Below are 18,621 nucleotides of genomic sequence, written 5' to 3' on the forward strand. Positions count from 1 at the left end.
AAAATTAAATAAAGGGAAAAATTTGTGTAAAACATTTAAATCATTGGGAAAAATGTATGGGGAAATTTTAAATCAGTGACAAAAAAATTAAATAATTGGAAAAATTTGTGGGAAAAATTTAAAATCAGTGGGAAAAATGTAAATAATGGAAAAAATTTGTGGGAAAAATTTAAATCAGTGGGAAAAATGTAAATAATGGAAACAATTTTGGGGAAAAATTTAAATCAGTGGCAAAAAAATTTAATAAGGCAAAAAATTTGTGGGAAACATTTAAATCAGTGGGAAAAAGTTCTGGGGAAAATTTAAATCAGTGGCAAAAAAATGTAATCATTGGAAAAATGTGTGGGAAACATTTAAATCAGTGGGAAAAATGTAAATAATGGAAAAAATTTGGGGGAAAAATTTAGATAACTGGAAAAAATTGTGGGAAAAATGTAAATAATGGGAAAAATTTGTGGGAAAATTTAAATCAGTGGGAAAAATTTAAATAATTGGAAAAAGTTGTGGGAAAAATGTAAATCATTAATAGATCACTGATGTATGTATGTAGGATCTTGCTTACAGAGGCCAATCAAACGCCAGTAAGATGCACAAAGTGCTCACCTATACACGTGTACAGACCTGTCCGTAATCGTCCGTAGAAGTCTTCATCCATTCATAGTTTTCTGTTTTAATTTCCGCATGAACCCAGAGATGGAATGACTCACAGTAAACAACGCACTGTGTTCAGATTCCTGAAAAAAAAAAAAAAAAAAGCTGTGTTTATAAAGATCATTTTTTTTTTAAAGGACCTTAAGGGCCGGTTCACACTCCATGCATTTCAGTTGCTTTTTTTCTGCATCCAAACAGCACAGAAAGTCGGTGATCTGGTTGTCACTGTCATAGTTCACATCAGCGCTTGCAGTTCCGGATGCAGAAGAAAAAGCAGTACAGGCGGCATTTTTCCTGTGCAGAAATGTACTGGAAAGCAGTAAAACGCACCAAAAACGCACATGTCCCTATTTAAATTGAAGAAAAAGAGAGGTGGGAAAATGAACCGCAACGCATCAAAAACGCACGGGAGCGCGCCCAAAACACGCATGCGGAAAACGCATCCGGAATATGGTGTGAAACAAAGTCCAGATGCGTTCTGGATGCGTTTCTGCATGCGCATTTTGGGCGCGTTTTTGATGTGTTCCGGTGCGTTTTTGATGCTTTTTTCATGTTGCGGGAAAATAATTCTCTGACCCTTTCCTAACAAAGCGCCGGTGAAAACACGCAGAGATGTGAATGTAACCCTTAGGGAACCGCGTTAACTGGACCGAAAAACGCATCGGTGTGAACCAGGTCTAAGGGAGGGCTATAACCCCGGCCAGATTTTTTTTTGCCATCTGTGTCCCCATTGGGGAGATTTCCCTTCACTTCCTGTCCCATAGCCAAACAGGAAGTGATAGGAAATCCCTGCAAACTATGGGAATTCCTTGGGGACCCCCCAGGTCACCAGAACTAGTGTCCCCATTGGAAGATTTCCCCTCTATTACTTTCTGGGGACAACCCAACATTTGGGATTTATTTCCCTTTCCATGATAACAGTGAATAGTGAGAGTGAATCTCCCTAACGGGGACACAGACAGCAATAAAACCCGACAGAGGGTCTGATCCATCTCCACTCCGACACAACTAGGAAGAGAGTTTTGCTCTCAGTGCTACACTTCAAGGGAGCACCCATGTGAGGTCCGTGTTTTCCCGTGTGGGATGCACAGGCTGTCCTATTCATATCAATTGGGATGCAGCCACAGCGCCTGATGTGACATTCCTGTGGGTGCAGGTGGGTGGCCCCCTGAGCTCAGACAGTGAGCACTGGGGGCCCGCACCCACATGGCTGTCATCCCATGAGGGCAAGCGTGGTCCCCTCACAGGTGTATGATTACGTGTGCCGGTGTGAACGAGGTGTGATTACACGTATGTCAATGAACACTTACCTACATTATTTATTTATTTCAGGTACTTACAGTATATATTGCCATCAATGTATGCAGCACTTTACATATATATTGTACAGTCACACAGTGGTGTCCCTAGGGAGGTGCGGGCCGCACCAGGTAACACCATCACAGGGGGTGCAGGAGCAGGATGCCGGCACAGTGACAGCTGCCCCCACCACGGTGTAGCCATAAAATGAGTATCCCCTGAAGATATGTGTCCCCTGAAGATATGTGTCCCCTGAAGATGTGTGTCCCCTGAAGATATGTGTCCCCTGAAGATATGTGTCCCCTGAAGATGTGTGTCCCCTGAAGATATGTGTCCCCTGAAGATATGTGTCCCCTGAAGATATGTGTCCCCTGAAGCAACTGCGCATGTGCCGGTTTCAGGCCAAAGAAGCCGATCGCCAGCTCTGTGCTAAAGACTGGCTTCTGCAGCCTGAAACCGGCACATGCGCAGTTGCTTCAGGGGACACATATCTTCAGGGGACACATATCTTCAGGGGACACATATCTTCAGGGGATACTCATTTTACCGCTACATCGGCACCGCTCCTTCCTCCCTGGAGGGGTGACACCACGTGTTATCGCACCGGCAGGGGCAGACTGACAACTCATGGGGCCCCCGGGCAATAGGGGATCATGGGGCCCCTGTGTCCTTACCCACACTCAAAAAAGCCTATGAAAAAGGTACCAGGGGCATCTCATGGGGCCCCCTACTGACCCCGGGTCCTCGAGCAGTGCCTGAGAGCTCGAATGGTCAGACCGCCCCTGCGCACCGGGTGACACCAACCCTAGGGATGTTTCTGCATTCACATCAGTCCCTAACCCTCAAGGGACGTACAATCTAAGGTCCCTAACCCTCAAGGGGCGTACAATCTAAGGTCCCTAACCCTCAAGGGGCGTACAATCTAAGGTCCCTAACCCTCAAGGGGCGTACAATCTAAGGCCCCTAACCCTCAAGGGGAGTACAATCTAAGGCCCCTAACCCTCAAGGGGCGTACAATCTAAGGTCCCTAACCCTCAAGGGGCGTACAATCTAAGGTCCCTAACCCTCAAGGGGCGTACAATCTAAGGCCCCTAACCCTCAAGGGGCGTACAATCTAAGGTCCCTAACCCTCAAGGGGCGTACAATCTAAGGTCCCTAACCCTCAAGGGGGGTACAATCTAAGGTCCCTAACCCTCAAGGGGCGTACAATCTAAGGTCCCTAACCCTCAAGGGGCGTACAATCTAAGGTCCCTAACCCTCAAGGGGCGTACAATCTAAGGTCCCTAACCCTCAAGGGGCGTACAATCTAAGGCCCCTAACCCTCAAGGGGCGTACAATCTAAGGTCCCTAACCCTCAAGGGGCGTACAATCTAAGGTCCCTAACCCTCAAGGGGGGTACAATCTAAGGTCCCTAACCCTCAAGGGGCATACAATCTAAGGTCCCTAACCCTCAAGGGGCGTACAATCTAAGGTCCCTAACCCTCAAGGGGCATACAATCTAAGGTCCCTAACTCTCAAGGGGCGTACAATCTAAGGTCCCTAACCCTCAAGGGGCGTACAATCTAAGGTCCCTAACTCTCAAGGGGCGTACAATCTAAGGTCCCTAACCCTCAAGGGGCGTACAATCTAAGGTCCCTAACCCTCAAGGGGCGTACAATCTAAGGTCCCTAACCCTCAAGGGGCGTACAATCTAAGGTCCCTAACCCTCAAGGGGCGTACAATCTAAGGTCCCTAACCCTCAAGGGGCGTACAATCTAAGGTCCCTAACCCTCAAGGAGCGTACAATCTAAGGTCCCTAACCCTCAAGGGGCGTACAATCTAAGGTCCCTAACTCACATTCATACATACTAGGGACAATATAGACAGGAGCTAATGTCTTTGGAGGGTAGGAGGAAACTGGAGTACCCGGAGGAAACCCACACAGGCACAGGGAGAACATGCAAACTTCAGGCAGGAGGTGCTATGGTTGGGATTTGAACCAATGGCCCGAGTACTGCCAGGCAGAAGTGCTAACCACTCAGCCACTGTGCTGCCCAAAGTATAGACCCCCCTCCATCAGTATAGACCCCCCTCCCTCAGTACAAACCCCCCCATCACTATGTACAGACACCCCTCCATCAGTATAGACCCCCCTCCCTCAGTACAAACCCCCCCATCACTATGTGCAGACACCCCTCCCTCAGTACAGACCCCCCTATTCACTAAGTACAGACCCCCCTCCCTCAGTATAGACCCCCCACTAAGTACAGGCCCCCCCTCCCTCAGTATAGACCCCCCCACTAAATGGGGTTTTCACTGTCAAACCAATGACCCGAGTACTGCCAGATGGAAGTGCTAACCACTTAGCCATTGTGCTGCCCAAAGTATAGACCACCTCCACTAAGTACAGACCCCCCTCCAACAGTACAGACCCCCTCCCTCAGTATAGACCCCCCCCCCACTAAGTACAGACACTCCTCCCTCAGTATAGACCCCCCCCACTAAGTACAGACACTCCTCCCTCAGTATAGACCTCCCCTTCTTCACTATGTACAGACCCCCTCCCTCAGTATAGACCCCTCCACTAAGTACAGACCCCCCTCCCTCAGTATAGACCCCCCTCCCTCAGTATAGACCTCCCTCTTCACTATGTATAGACCCCCCCACTAAGTGCAGACACCCCTCCATCAGTATTGCCCCCCCCCCGCCCCCATTAAATGGGGTTTTGACTGTCAAACCAAGGACCCGAGTACTGCCAGGCGGAAGTGCTAACCACTTGGCCACTGTGCTGCCCCGTGACTTAGGATTTGTATTGTTCCTGCCTGGAGCTCAGTCTGCAAGTTGGGTTCTCACATTTGTGACGCGACTCCCTAAAGCCCTAAATTGCCTCGAAAAATTGAATGTAGTGATTTGTGAAAGGCAGTGTACTCCATGCCATGGGGGGGCGCTACTCTCTGATGAGTGCACTAGCCTGGTGAGCTGGGGTGCCATGGGGTGCCCGACATTCAACACGCACATTCTGTGTACTGCAGCAGAACAGGCCGCCATGTTATCTCCAGCACCGGAAATATGGGAGCCCAGCCTGAAGGGCTGGTAGGACACACTGGGAGTTGTAGTTCCTCATCGGCTGGGGGTGACAGGCTGTACAACCCCCGGCAGAAACTTTCCAAACAGCAGATGGAAGTCAGAGCCAAGACGCTGAAATAAAACTGATAAAAATAGCGCCAGCATCTCGGAGAGCCAATAATTCACCTTTACAGACGGGAAAGGGTCTCTCCAGTCCGATGCGGTGACACGCAGCCTAATTGGCTAAGAATACAAACTGCTAATTGCCTGGTTACCATGGATAGAGAACACAGCCAAAAATATCCCGAGCCCTTCCCACCATCTGTGCTGCCAGGAGCCCCTCCGCTGACACCACGCTGGACCCGGCACTGGTTACCGGGAGATGAGACGCCGGCGCCCTCACCGTCTCAAGTCTTGTTGTGCAAACGTTTAATAGGTAGTGACATTGTGGACGGGACATCATCGGGGAGCTCCAGGGGAGCTCATAAATACTGTGAGGGCTGTCACTGACATTGCTGCATTTGACAGGCGGATGGGAGGCGGTACGCCACCTCCTCGCTGTTTTAACCCTTGAAGGCCTGCAGGACTGCGCCACAACCGCATGCATTACAAGCAGTTGCAGGGTGGTTGGGGAGCGGCCCCATTCACTTGACAGGGTCGCGTTTGGTGGTGGTACTCCTTGCGGAACATGACCTGTGGTGTAAAGTTTGCCATGGCATGTGTGCACTACTATTTTTAAATCTTTATGGAATCCCCTAGGGCAGGGTTTAAAATTTCGATACTAGACGGGCACAAACCTTACTCTCCACCAGTTGCCCCACCCAACCTTGCCCAGGTCTGCCTCCAACCCCACCCCTGGCTTATCCCCCAACCCCACCCCGGTGTAGAGTGGGCCTCTCCTCGTGTCCTCCAAGGTGGTTTAGAGCAGGCCTCTCCTCATGTCCCCCAAGGCGTTGTAGAGCGGGCCTCTCCTCGTGTCCTCCAAGGTGGTTTAGAGCAGGCCTCTCCTCGTGTCCTCCAAGGTGGTTTAGAGCAGGCTTCTCCTCGTGTCCTCCAAGGTGGTGTAGAGCAGGCCTCTCCTCATGTCCCCCAAGGTGGTGTAGAGCAGGCCTCTCCTCGTGTCCCCCAAGGTGGTGTAGAGCAGACCTATCCTTGTGTCCCCCAAGGCGGTGTAGTGCAGGCCTCATGTCCCCCAAGGCGTTGTAGAGCAGGCCTCGTGTCCCCCAAGGCGGTGTAGAGCAGGCCTCCTGTCCCCCAAGGCGGAGGAGAGCGGGCCTCTCTTAGTGTCCACCAAGGCGGTGTAGAGCGGGCCTCTCCTCATGTCCCCCAAGGTGGTGGAGAGCAGGCCTCTCCTCGTGTCCCCCAAGGCGGTGTAGAGCGGGCCTTGTGTCCCCCAAGGTGGTGGAGAGTAGGCCTCGTGTCCCCCAAGGCGGTGCAGAGCGGGCCTTGTGCCCCCCAAGGGGGTGGAGAAGAAACCAGAAGTTGGAAGTCGGAAACCGGAAGTCGGCTTCACAACGAGGCTTGGAGCGCAAGTGGAACGCAACTCGATCCCCGGGGCCTGGGGATCACATTGCAAGCCACCAGCTCCATTGCAAGCCACCCGCTCCATCCGTGCTCGCCACAGAGGGATTTCCCCTCACATTTGGCGAGTGGAAATTTCAAGCCCTGCCCTAGGGGACCTGGTGCATGGAGTACTTGGCCCCATTCTGATCCGTGGTTACACTGCGTACCAAAAGGACATTTTTGCTATGTTTCAGGCTGCCAGCTCCACCCCAGGCTGAAGCCCAATTTATGGTGTTCCTATGGTAGAGCCACCGCCATCTATCTCTGTAGAGAGATGCTCTTTAATCCAGACTGCTCTCATTTATGCAGGGCGGAGGAGCCCAGACACCAAGCAGATAATGTAAATGCCTCCTAGTTAGGTGCTAGGTTGGGTAACTGTAGTTGTTTAGCGCCTCTATAATCAGTGGAGCAGCTTTTGATTGCTTTGGGCTGCTCTGACTTTCACAGGTTGAGGGTTTGACTGCCTCCCGACTTCTGGAGTTTTCTGGAAAGTAGTGGGCTGGTAGAGTCAAATCTAAAGCCCGAATATTTATGTGGTATAGGCCAATCTCTGGGGGAGGGTGCCCAGTAGGTGGCTAGGAGGGAGTATAAATAGTTTGAAGGCTGGAACAGATGGGTTCTTGTCCAGGAGGAGAAGTTCCAAGGTGGAAGGGCTGCTGCCCTTCTGGCCAGTCCAGCTGCATTATTAGTTTCATCTGCTAAATGAGGTCCCAGCTGGGTGCCTTGAGCTGTCCAAGGGATTTTCTTTTAGGGATCTGGTCTGAGTTCACTGATTTGTCCATCTGATATTGGAGGGAGGCACAGCGAGTACATACTAGTGTGTGGGACCCCAGTGACTGCATGCTGCTACTATTTCTCTTGGACCAGAGTCAGCCTGTGATTAATGGTGGTCATAGTCTTCCTCTCCGCTTAGCGCCGGTTGGGGCAACAATAGATCTTTTACAGTCAAAGTAATAGCTGGTGGCTTGTGTTGTTGTGAATGACGGCGCTCGTCTCTAATGTGCACCTGATGCCATAGATGAGCGCTGTCATTACAAAAACACAAACTCCCAGCCAGTATCTAGCTGAGAACAATCCATTACTGAGAAATCGGCACTTAGAGGAGAATCAACGCATGGATGCGTCCACTATATCAGCACTGGACCCTATAGAAGAAAACAGGCATTCTACCTGCGTGTTATCCAGGCTCCTCCAGACAGCAACGTCCAGCATGAACGAAAGTCAGGGCTCCTGTGTATATGGAGTCTAGTCCTGTCACTGCCCTGTCTCCACTGTGTGCCGTCACTCCAAACTAACTCAAATGCATCCCCTTCTGAGCAGAGAGGTGACTCTGTGGTGAAGGAGGGAGGGGAGAACTGACAGCCACACCAGCTCAGCAACCACTGCATGGATCAGAATGGGACCAAGTGCTCCACGCCCTGGGACATTCACCCAGATAAAGTGTACATTTGTTCTTTGCAAATGGGCTAGAAATATATTCGCTCTCTCCGGACCCCACATTCACTATATCCGCTCTCCCTGGACCCCACATTCACTATATCCGCTCTCCCCGGACCCTGCATTCACTATATCCGCTCTCCCCGGACCCCGCATTCACTATATCTGCTCTCCCTGGACCCTGCATTCACTATATCCACTCTCCCCGGACCCCGGATTCACTATATCCGCTCTCCCCGGACCCCGTATTCACTATATCACTGGGCATTTGGGAGGGTCTCCTGAGGTTATCTTTTAAAAACGCTTCTAAACGCAAACGCGCATATACGCGGTATGCAAACGCAGCTAAACAGATGTTTTTTAACCTACATTTTCCAGCAGTCAGTTTCCATCGTTCAGAAGAGTTTTCCAGACGCCCCGTGTATATGAGCCCTTACTGCAGGAACATGAAATTTGTAACTGGGGCCCCTAGCAGGCCATAGGCTGCTGCCTAGCCTGCCTTGTGAATGATCGGGCTGTGGATACACAGAGAAGGAAGGATTGGCTGTGCACAGAGGATCTCAACACACGGACAGCTACCATTAAAACTATGAATTTTTTACAGGGGTTACACTGTAAGAACATCAATAATACAGTTCCGCTGACCCGGCCTCTGCCTCTGCGCAGGAAATCTGTTAAACATTGATGGGACTTAACGGAAACACAGAGGACTTCTGCCCGGCAATGAGAAGATATTTTTCTTGTTAGGAGAACAAAATTCTGGACGTGTTCCACGGACGTATTAGGGGTCTATTTAAAACGGGTCAAAAACGATAAACCGCCATTATTTTACAAAGGGAAATGTCAACACTGAGTCGACAATGCTTCGAATGTCACGGAATCTTCGCTCGGTGCCATACATCCTTACATGGAGGACATCCCAGTTGGGTCCTCTTCCTTCTGCTCACCAGGCCTCCAATGAGTGCTATAGATAAGCTGTACACAGGGGCGGACTGACAATATGGAATCATGGGGCCCCTGTGTCCTCACCCACACTCAAAACCACAGCCCACTACTGACCCTGAGCCCTCGGGCAGTGCCCAGTCAGTCCGCCCCTGGCCGTACATGTAGCAGCCTCCAGACATCCAACATGGCTCATGGGTGGATGGCTCATGGCTGAGTCTGTCCATAGAAATGACTGGGAACATGGCGTGTGATAGCAGTTGGAAGAGGGCCCAACCAAGACATGTTCCTGGCAAAGGTCTTCATAGTAAAGATCATCAGAGGGGAGATGTCAGCAAGCGTGACGGCGCACAGATCTGCGCATGCGCAGAACGCCAATGCGCCCTAATCCGCTGGCGCTAGGACCTGGGCGGCGGCCGCGCATGCGCACTCGCATTCGCGGACGCGTACCTGGCCCCAATGACGGCGCAGGGCGCCCTATTTAAACCAGCTCTGCACAGACACTAGTTGCCGTATGGTCTATTTATCCTGTTCCTGTGTATCTGCTGATTGACTTGTTGCCGACCCTGCTTGATCCTGACCTCTGCTGACCATCTCCTGCTCTGACCCCTGGCTCGTCTGACTACTCTCCTGGATATTCCTATCGATCTGAACTCCTGTTACCGAACCCGGCGAGCGACCTGACTACTCTTTGCCTGCTGCCTTGTACCGCGCTGACCCCTCTGTTACTGAACCGGCCCATCTGACCACGCTTACCACTTTGCCATCCATCTGTCCCGCACGGATCCGGCTCAGGCCTTTCCGCCTCTTCACGTCAGGCTCTCTACCAAGTACAGTATATACCTCTGGCGGATCCCTCTACCTCAGGCGGGTGTACTCAGGGGCCGCGACCTGGTCACTGTCTGCTCCAAGTCCATCCCCACCATCAGGGGCTCTGGTGAACAAGCAGACTGGGGCTTAGACTCCGCGCTCTGGGGAATCCTGTCCTGTGGATTGCTAGAGGTAACGTCAGGCGGTATCTGACAGGAGAGGAGGTACGTGTTTTACTAGTCAGGCGGCACTCTGGATGGTCGAGGGTTCACTTAATCATTATTATTATACAGCCTCAGTCCACTCCTTGTGAAAGTCCCCAACACTTTTGAATGGCCTTTTCCTGACAATCCTCTCCAGGCTGCGGTCATCCCTGCTGCTTGTGCACCTTTTTCTTCCACACTTTTCCCTTCCACATAACTTGCTATTAATGTGCTTTGATACAGCACTTTGGGAACATCCAACTTCTTCTGCAATTCCCTTTTGAGGCTTTCCCTCCTTATGGAGGGTGTCAGTGATGGTGTCAGGTCAGCAGTCTTTCCCATGATTGTGATTCCTACTGAACCAGACTGAGAGACCATTTAAAGGCTCAGGAACCCTTTGCAGGTGTTATGGCTGAATGAGCTGATTAGAGTGGGACACTTTGAGCCGAGATTATTCCACCTTTTCACAATATTCTCATTTTCTGAGATTGTGGATTTGGGGTTTTCATGAGCTGTAAGCCATAATCATCACAATGATGACAAATCACGGCTTGAACTATCTTGCTTTGCATGTAATGAGTCTATCTCATATATTAGTTTCACCTTTTAAGTTGCTGCACTGAAATAAATGAACTTTTGCACCATATTCTAATATTTCGAGTTTCACCTGTATATACAGTACATACACACACTATATATATATACAGTTGTGTTCAATATAATAGCAGTGTGTTGAAAAAAGTGACTAAAGCTCAAATTCCTTCTAATAGCTTTTATTTCTATCCACACAAATGCATTGGGAACACGACACATTCTATTCCAAATCACAACATGAAGAAAAATACATCAAATTTGTGTTGTTCCTCTAAAAAAACTGAAGAAAAGTGAATATTAGACGGTTCAGAAAAATAGCAAACTCAAACATTCACTATATAAACTGAGAAATGTTTGAAGATTTTGCTTTCCTTTGAATGACTTCATGAATATTTGGTTGTAGTCGCACTGTTTCTGAGAACTGCTGTACATCTGTGTTGCATGGAGTCCCCCAACTTCTGGCCCCTGTGATCAGGTATTCCAGCCCAGGATGATTGGACCACATTCCACAGTTCTTCTCTATTTCTTGGTTTGGCCTCAGAAACGGCATTTTTGATGTCACCCCACAAGTTTTCTATTGGATTAAGATCCGGGGATTGGGCTGGCCACTCCATAACGTCCATCTTGTTGGTCTGGAACCAAGATGTTGGACGTTTACTGGTGTGTTTGGGGTCGTTGTCTTGTTGGAACACCCATTTCAAGGGCATTTCCTCTTCAGCATAAGGCAGCATGACCTCTTCAAGTATTCTGATGTATTCAAACTGATCCATGATCCCTGGTATGCGATAAATAGGCCCAACACCGTAGTATGAGAAACATCCCCATATCATGATGCTTGCACCACCATGCTTCACTGTCTTCACAGTGTACTGTGGCTTGAATTCAGTGTTTGGGGGTCGTCTGACAAACTGTCTCGCCCACTAGACCCAAAAAGAACAATCTTACTTCCATCAGTCCACAAAATGTTGCGTCATTTCTCTTTAAGCCGGTCAATGTGCTCTTTGGCAGATTGTAACCTCTTCAGCACACGTCTTTTTCCCAACAGTGGGACTTTGCGGGGACTTCTTGCAGATAGCTTGGCTTCACATCGGCGTCTTCTAATTGTAACAGTCCTCACAGGGAACGTCACACCTTCTTTCATCTTCCTGGAGCTGATTGTTGGCTGAGTCCGCCCCATTTTGGCTATTCTTCTATCCATTCCAATGGTAGTTTTTCACTTTCTTCCGCGTCTTTCAGGTTTTGGTTGCCATTTTAAAGCATTTGCCATCATTTTAGCTGAGCAGCCGATCATTTTCTGCACTTCTTTATATGTTGTCCCCTCCAATCAACTTTTTAATCAAGGTACGCTGTTCTTCTGAACAATGTCTGGAACGACCCATTTTCCTCAGAATTTCAGAGAGAAATGCACTGTAACCAGCATGTACAACATTTGCTGCCTTCCTTCCTTAAATAAGGGCAATAATTGCCACCTGTTTTTCAAAGAATGAATGACCTCACTAATAGAACTCCACACGGCTATTATATTGAACACGCCCCTTTCAATGAGTGATTCAATGACACAGAATCAGCAGCATGCATGTCATGACTGTTGGGTCTGTTGGATTTCTATGACTCTACTACACCTGCTAGGAAATGATTTGCCATGTAGAGATATCATTTCCACCAAAACAGTGATTGATCCGGTTAGTGATGTCTGACTGCTAGTATTTTGAACACAACTGTATATATACACACACTATATATATATATCTTAAAACCACAGTATATATAATTAGACTGGAGTAACCCCTTTAACAAAAGAGTAACTTTGTGATTGGGTCGTTGTGCCTGTTGGAATTGGTTCAGCCTGAAGCAATAACTTCAGAGGGGGCAGATTTTAATTTGGGGAGGGGGGATGGGTGTGAGCGGGGCCCCGGAGATCTCATCCCATCACTCATCTGCAGCTCCTGTAACATAAACCCTGACGGCGGTGCTGAGTATGAATGAAATGCCGGCCTGTGACAGGTCATGTAATCCCTCCTTGGCTGTGATTTGGGATTCTGAGTTCCCAAGCTCAGATTTCTCAGAAAAGAACAATTTCTATACCTGAGCGGCTGAAGATAGGAAGCGAGGTGGGGACGGGGCGCGGCCGGCATGACAATGAAAACCGCCTGTGGCCGCAGCGAGAAGCAACACTTTTCATTTAATACGACTTCTGGAAGCTCAGCGTCTCACGCAAGGCTTTGTTCCTGTCTCTCATGTGTACACCTAGCTGTGCCAGGGGGAGTTTACTGCGCACCATCAGTGCAGGCGCTTCACGAGTACCACAAAGTCATGTACATCCTTCTGTGTGTTAGAGCTCTGATGTCTCCGATAAAAGACCCCAAATCCCCCTGTATGAAGAGCGACACCATTCCACCATACCAAAACACGTATGTAATTGTAGAAACATGCAAAACAAACCCAAACCCAACCTAAATCTGCCCTTTAGTCCTGCACAGGTGTACCGGCACCTCCCCTTCAGTCCCGCACAGGTATACCGCCTCCTCCCCTTCAGTCTTGCACAGGTGTACCGGCTCCTCCCCTTCAGTCTTGCACAGGTGTACCGGCACCTCCCCTTCAGTCCCGCACAGGTATACCGCCTCCTCCCCTTCAGTCTTGCACAGGTGTACTGGCTCCTCCCCTTCAGTCCTGCACAGGTGTACCGGCCCCTCCCCCTCAGTCCTGCACAGGCGTATCGGCTCCTCCCCTTCAGCCTTGCACAGGTGTATCGGCTCCTCCCCTTCAGTCTTGCACAGGTGTACCGGCTCCTCCCCTTCAGTCTTGCACAGGTATACCAGCTCCTCCCCTTCAGTCTTGCACAGGTATACCCGCTCCTCTCCTTCAGTCTTGCACAGATGTACCGCCTCCTCCCTTTCAGTCTTGCACAGGTGTACCAACTCCTCCCCTACAGTCTTGCACAGGTGTACCAGCCCCTCCTCTTCAGTCTTGCACAGGTGTACCGACTCCTCCCCTTCAGTCTTGCACAGGTGTACCGACTCCTCCCCTTCAGTCTTGCACAGGTGCACCGGCTCCTCCCCTTCAGTCTTGCACAGGTGTACCGACTCCTCCCCTTCAGTCTTGCACAGGTGTACCGACTCCTCTTCAGTCTTGCACAGGTGTACCGACTCCTCCCCTTCAGTCTTGCACAGGTGTACCGACTCCTCCCCTTCAGTCTTGCACAGGTGTACCGACTCCTCTTCAGTCTTGCACAGGTGTACTGACTCCTCCCCTTCAGTCTTGCACACTGATTAGCCAATCAGTGATCACATGAATCAGGACCTCACACAGAGGACCCGATCTGTGTTCAGACACAGCGAGCAGCGATCACGGTGCCGCGCGCTCCCAGGGAGCGTGCACAGGCAATGGATGCGGGGGAACGTTTAGAAACATCCACCCGCTTCGGCACTGCTCCTGTCTGGCCCATGTCAATAAACGGGTTTCAACGGGATAAAGAGGTTAAAGGCATGAGGAGGCAACCCTATTCCAAGCCCCACTCCACGTGTCCATTGACACACAGAGCAGGGCTCAGCCCCTGCTCCCTCCTCATTGGCTGTGATTGACAGCAGCTGGTGCCAATGTGTCCTGCAGCTGTCTCTAAGCCAATGAGGAGGAAGAGAGCCAGGAGAGCCGCTGCTCTTGTGCACATCTCTGGCTCAGGCTCTGGTAAGTATGGGGTGGAGGGGTTAGGAGGGGGAGCTGAACACCGAAGGTTTCCACCTTCATGCCAAGAATGCCTGAAGGTTAAAAAACTTTCAGCCTTAACAAGCAGTTCAATTTCATACGTGTCGTCTCTAAAGAGTAACTTGATTTTTTTTTTTTAAAGAACCTGAACCTCACCCCCTACAGCACGGGTGTCAAACTGGCAGCCCTCCAGCAGTTTCCAGACTACAAGTCCCATGAGGCATTGCAAGATTGACAGTTACAATGACTCCGAAAGGCAGAGACATGATGGGAATTGTAGTTTCGCAACAGCTGGAGGGCCACCAGTTGACACCCCTGACCTACAAGATGCCAATTATTCCACAACTCCGGGATCACCGACATCTATGAACATTAGCCAGCATTAGGCCGCCTGCTATGGTGGGGAATCTGCACCCCGGCTCTGGGAATAATTATACAATTATCGGAGGTGGGTGTGGCTTAGATACAGGTGTAACCTTTTCAATAACCCTTGATAGGTGAGGTGTCATGTATTGAAAAGCTCTTGTGAGAAGCCATAGGTGGAAGCTGCGGTTCTCTGCTTACTCCGGATACTAATGGGTTGATTCACTAAAGGCAAATGGACTGTGCAAAGTGCGGTTGTTCCAGAGCTTAGTAAATGAGGGGAAGCTCTGCTGACTTCCATCATCCAATCATGCGCAAGCAAAAATGCTGCGTTTTTTTTTAAATTTTCCTTGCATGTGATTGGTTATTCTTTGCAAAGGGGAGCTTCACCCTATTTATTAAGCTCTGGAGCAACTGCACTTTGCAAAGCACCAAGAAAATGAGAGCGCTGGTGGTGAAGGCCAGAGTGATGATGCAATGACAATACACAACCAACAGTCAACGTGTCCCATTCCAATGCTTTAATAGATCGATAATATTGATAATAGATCGATAAAACCATAACGACCATATTCCAAGAATTCCATGTGCTAGAATGGCACAAAATGAAAGACTGAAAGGAATAATGGGAGACATGATGACATGGATGTGGGGAGTCTGGATGGTGAACGCCACAGGAAGAATGGTAGAAGGGCAGCGGATGGTAAGGAGTGTATCCACAAACCAATAGCCTGATGAGGCATCACTTGAGAGACCAGGAAGACCTCCTCGGTGTCACCAAAGATTGCGCACCGGAAGTGATGTCACACCTTGGGATACACAGAAATTTTGGTGGCTGAAACGTTTTGGCCAAAAACACCCCTTTCGGCCGTAATGAAAAAAAGCACAGATACAGGTGCAGAAAAACCCCAACCCTCATCGCCGCTGGCAGCCCGCTGCTCGGTAGTTCTTACCTGGGAAACCACCGAACAATCCCGGAGCTCAGCATAGAGATGAGTGAAGGACAGATGGACTCCAATCATCTCTATGCCCTAGGAGGACCGGAGCAAAGTCACTTCTGGTTCCGGCCAGTTAAAAAAAAATTTTTTAACCACTTCAAGTCCGGACACTTTTACCCCCTTCCTGACCAGGGCAATTTTCAGCTTTCAGCGCTATCACACTTTGAATGACAATTACGCGGTCATGCAACGCTGTACCCAAATGAATTTTTTACCATTTTTTTGAAACAGATAAAGATTTATTTTGGTGGTATTTATTCACCGCTGGGATTTTTATTTTTTTTGCTATGTAAATGAAAAAGTCCAAAAATTTTGAAAAAAAGTGTTTTTTTTAATAAAATTTTGCAAATAAATAATATTTCATCATAAATCTTTGCCAAAATTTATTCCGTTATCTTTTTAGTAAAAAAAAAAAATTCAAATTAGTTTATAACAAAAATTATAATTTTTAAACATTTTTTTTTACATTTTTATTTTATTTTTTTATATTATTATTTTTTATTTTTTTTTACATACTGTCACCCTAGCAGTACAGTGTCACCATGGTGACACTGTACTACATGTGTGGGGTGATGAAGATTTTTTTTTTTTTTTTTTTTACACATTGCTTTTACACCCATATAGGATGTAAAAGCAATCATTTCTCTTTCTCTCTGTCTGCATTCTTGCACTCATTGGGAAGTACTGACTGAGCTGTGATTGGTCACAGCTTGTCACATGGTACAAGCCTGTTGTGAATAGGCTTGTACCATGTGACCTCTGTGATCATTCACAGATTTCACACGTAGTAAGCAATGATGTCACAAGTGACATCTTGCTTACTACTTTGCATGTGATCACTGATTGGCCAATCAGTGATCACATGATCGGGACCTCGTACAGAGGTCCCGTCCGACGATCGGTGTTTCACTGTGTCCGGAGGACAGAGCAGGCACCGGATCGCGGTGCTGCGCACTCCCAGGGAGCGCGCACAAGCAGGGTGCGGGGAGGCCGTTTATAGACGGCCGGTCGGGAAGTGGTTAAAGCACTAGATCAGGGCTTAAAATTTCAAGTCTAGACCTACTAGCCAGGCAAAAACCTTACTCTCCACCAGTTGCCCCACCAAACCTTGCCCTAGTTCGCCTCCAACCCCACCCCAGGCCTGTCCCTCAACCCCGCCCCCAACCACACCCCCTTAAAGCTTATGAAATTACATTTTTTCTTTAGAATAAAGTGTCCAAAATATAAAAAATTGCAATTATAACATAGCTTTATTATGTCAATTTAACCCCTAGCCTACAGGGCACTTATACCCCCTTCCCCCCAGGGTAATTTCCAGCTTTCAGCGCTGTTGCACTTTGAATGACAATTGCGCGGTCATGCAACACTGTACCCATCTGAAATTTTTATCATTTTTTTTGAGACAGAGCTTTCTTTTAGTGGTATTTAACCGTTTCAATACCGTGCAATTTTACACCTTCCTGCCCCCAGGCCATTTTTCAGGTTTCAGCGCTCTCACACTTTGAATGACAATTGCGCAGTCATACAACATTGTACCCAAACTAAAATTTTATCATTTTCTTCACACAACTAGAGCTTTCTTTTGGTGGTATTTAATCACCGCTGGGGTTTTTATTTTTTGCTAAATTAACAAAAAAAGACCAAAAATTTTGAAAAAAAAACACATTTTTCTTTGTTTCTGTTATAAAAGTTTACAAATAAATAATTGTTCTTCATAAATTTAGGCCGAGATGTATTCTGCTACATGTCTTTGGTGAAAATAACCCAAATTAGGATGTATTATTTAGTTTGTAGGAAAGTTATAGAGTTCACAAACTATGGTATAGATCTGAATATTGATCAATCCTGAAGTACTGACGGCCAATCTAATTTCTTGAGGTCCAAGAATGTCAGAATAGTACAGATATCCCCAAATGACCCCTTTTTGCTGAGTAGACAGTCGGACGTACTTCATAAGAGGCATGGCGAGTTTTTTGAAGTTGTATTTTTTTGTCATAATTTTTCCGAAAATGAAAAAATGAAAAATATTATTTTCACTATTTTTTTTTTTACATACTGTCACCAGTGCAGTACAGCGTCATCATATAACTGGCATGGCGGTGAACAGGGACACTGACTGGTGACAGTATGAAAAAAAAAAAAAATTATATTTTTTTTTAATTTTTTTTTATTTTTTTATTATATTTAATTTTTTATTACATTTTTTTTAATTTTTTTTAAGATTTTTTTTCATATTTTACTATGACCAAAATAGTACAATGTTACCATAGTAACATTGTACTACTTTGGGGAAGTGATCAGTATTTTTTTTTTTTTTTTTTTTACACAATTTGCTTATAGCAAAGAATTACTTTGCTATAAGCAAGCATTTAGCTGAATGAAATCGATTCATTCAGCTTTTTTTTTTTTTTTTTTTTTTTTTGTGCTTAGCTGTGATTTGGTCACAGCTAATCACATGACATGTGCATGTGATTAGCTGTGACCATTCACAGCTAGGCACTAGTATACAATGGATGGCATCATGAATGAAGCCATCCATTGTATACAGCTGTCATGTGACCTGCTGTGATTGGTCGCGGCAGGTCACATGGTACCGGCAACGGGAGCCGGTACTCGGATCTGTCATCGGCCGTGTCCGAGGTGCACGGGCGGTGACAGATCCCGCTGCTGCGCCGCTCTGCAATAGCGCAAACGGCGCATGTGCGGGAGCACGCCAAATGGCGTGGACCCGGAAAGCTGCAGCGCTTTTCAAGCCGCCAAACGGCTATTGGCCGGGCGGCTAATGGTTAATCACCTCTGGGTTTTTAATTTTTTCTTAAACAAGCCAAAAACCACTGGAATGTTTGAAAAAAAAAAAGTTTTTTCTTAGTTTTTGTTATAAAATTTTGTAAATAAGTGATTTTTCTCCTTCACTGATGTGCGCTAATGAGGCTGCAGTGATGGGCACTGGTAGGTGGCACTGATGGGCACTGAAAGGCAGCACTCATATATGGCACTGATAGGCGGCACTGATA

General features: G+C 47.8%; 1 long non-coding RNA gene across 1 annotated transcript in view; it reads right to left on the reverse strand.

The window, feature by feature from the left end:
• Positions 1–599: 599 nt before the first annotated feature.
• Positions 600–18,621, reverse strand: part of LOC149437121 (uncharacterized) — an 830,460-nt gene continuing 812,438 nt past the window's right edge. Inside the window, exon 6 of the long non-coding RNA XR_016308178.1 lies at positions 600–734. This is a non-coding gene — a long non-coding RNA (uncharacterized LOC149437121). The remainder of the gene's footprint in view (positions 735–18,621) is intronic.

The sequence above is a fragment of the Staurois parvus genome, unplaced genomic scaffold (assembly GCF_062004578.1).
Source record: "Staurois parvus isolate SC_StPar_1 unplaced genomic scaffold, SC_StPar_1.0 ptg001310l, whole genome shotgun sequence".
NCBI classification, from domain to species: Eukaryota; Metazoa; Chordata; class Amphibia; order Anura; family Ranidae; genus Staurois; species Staurois parvus.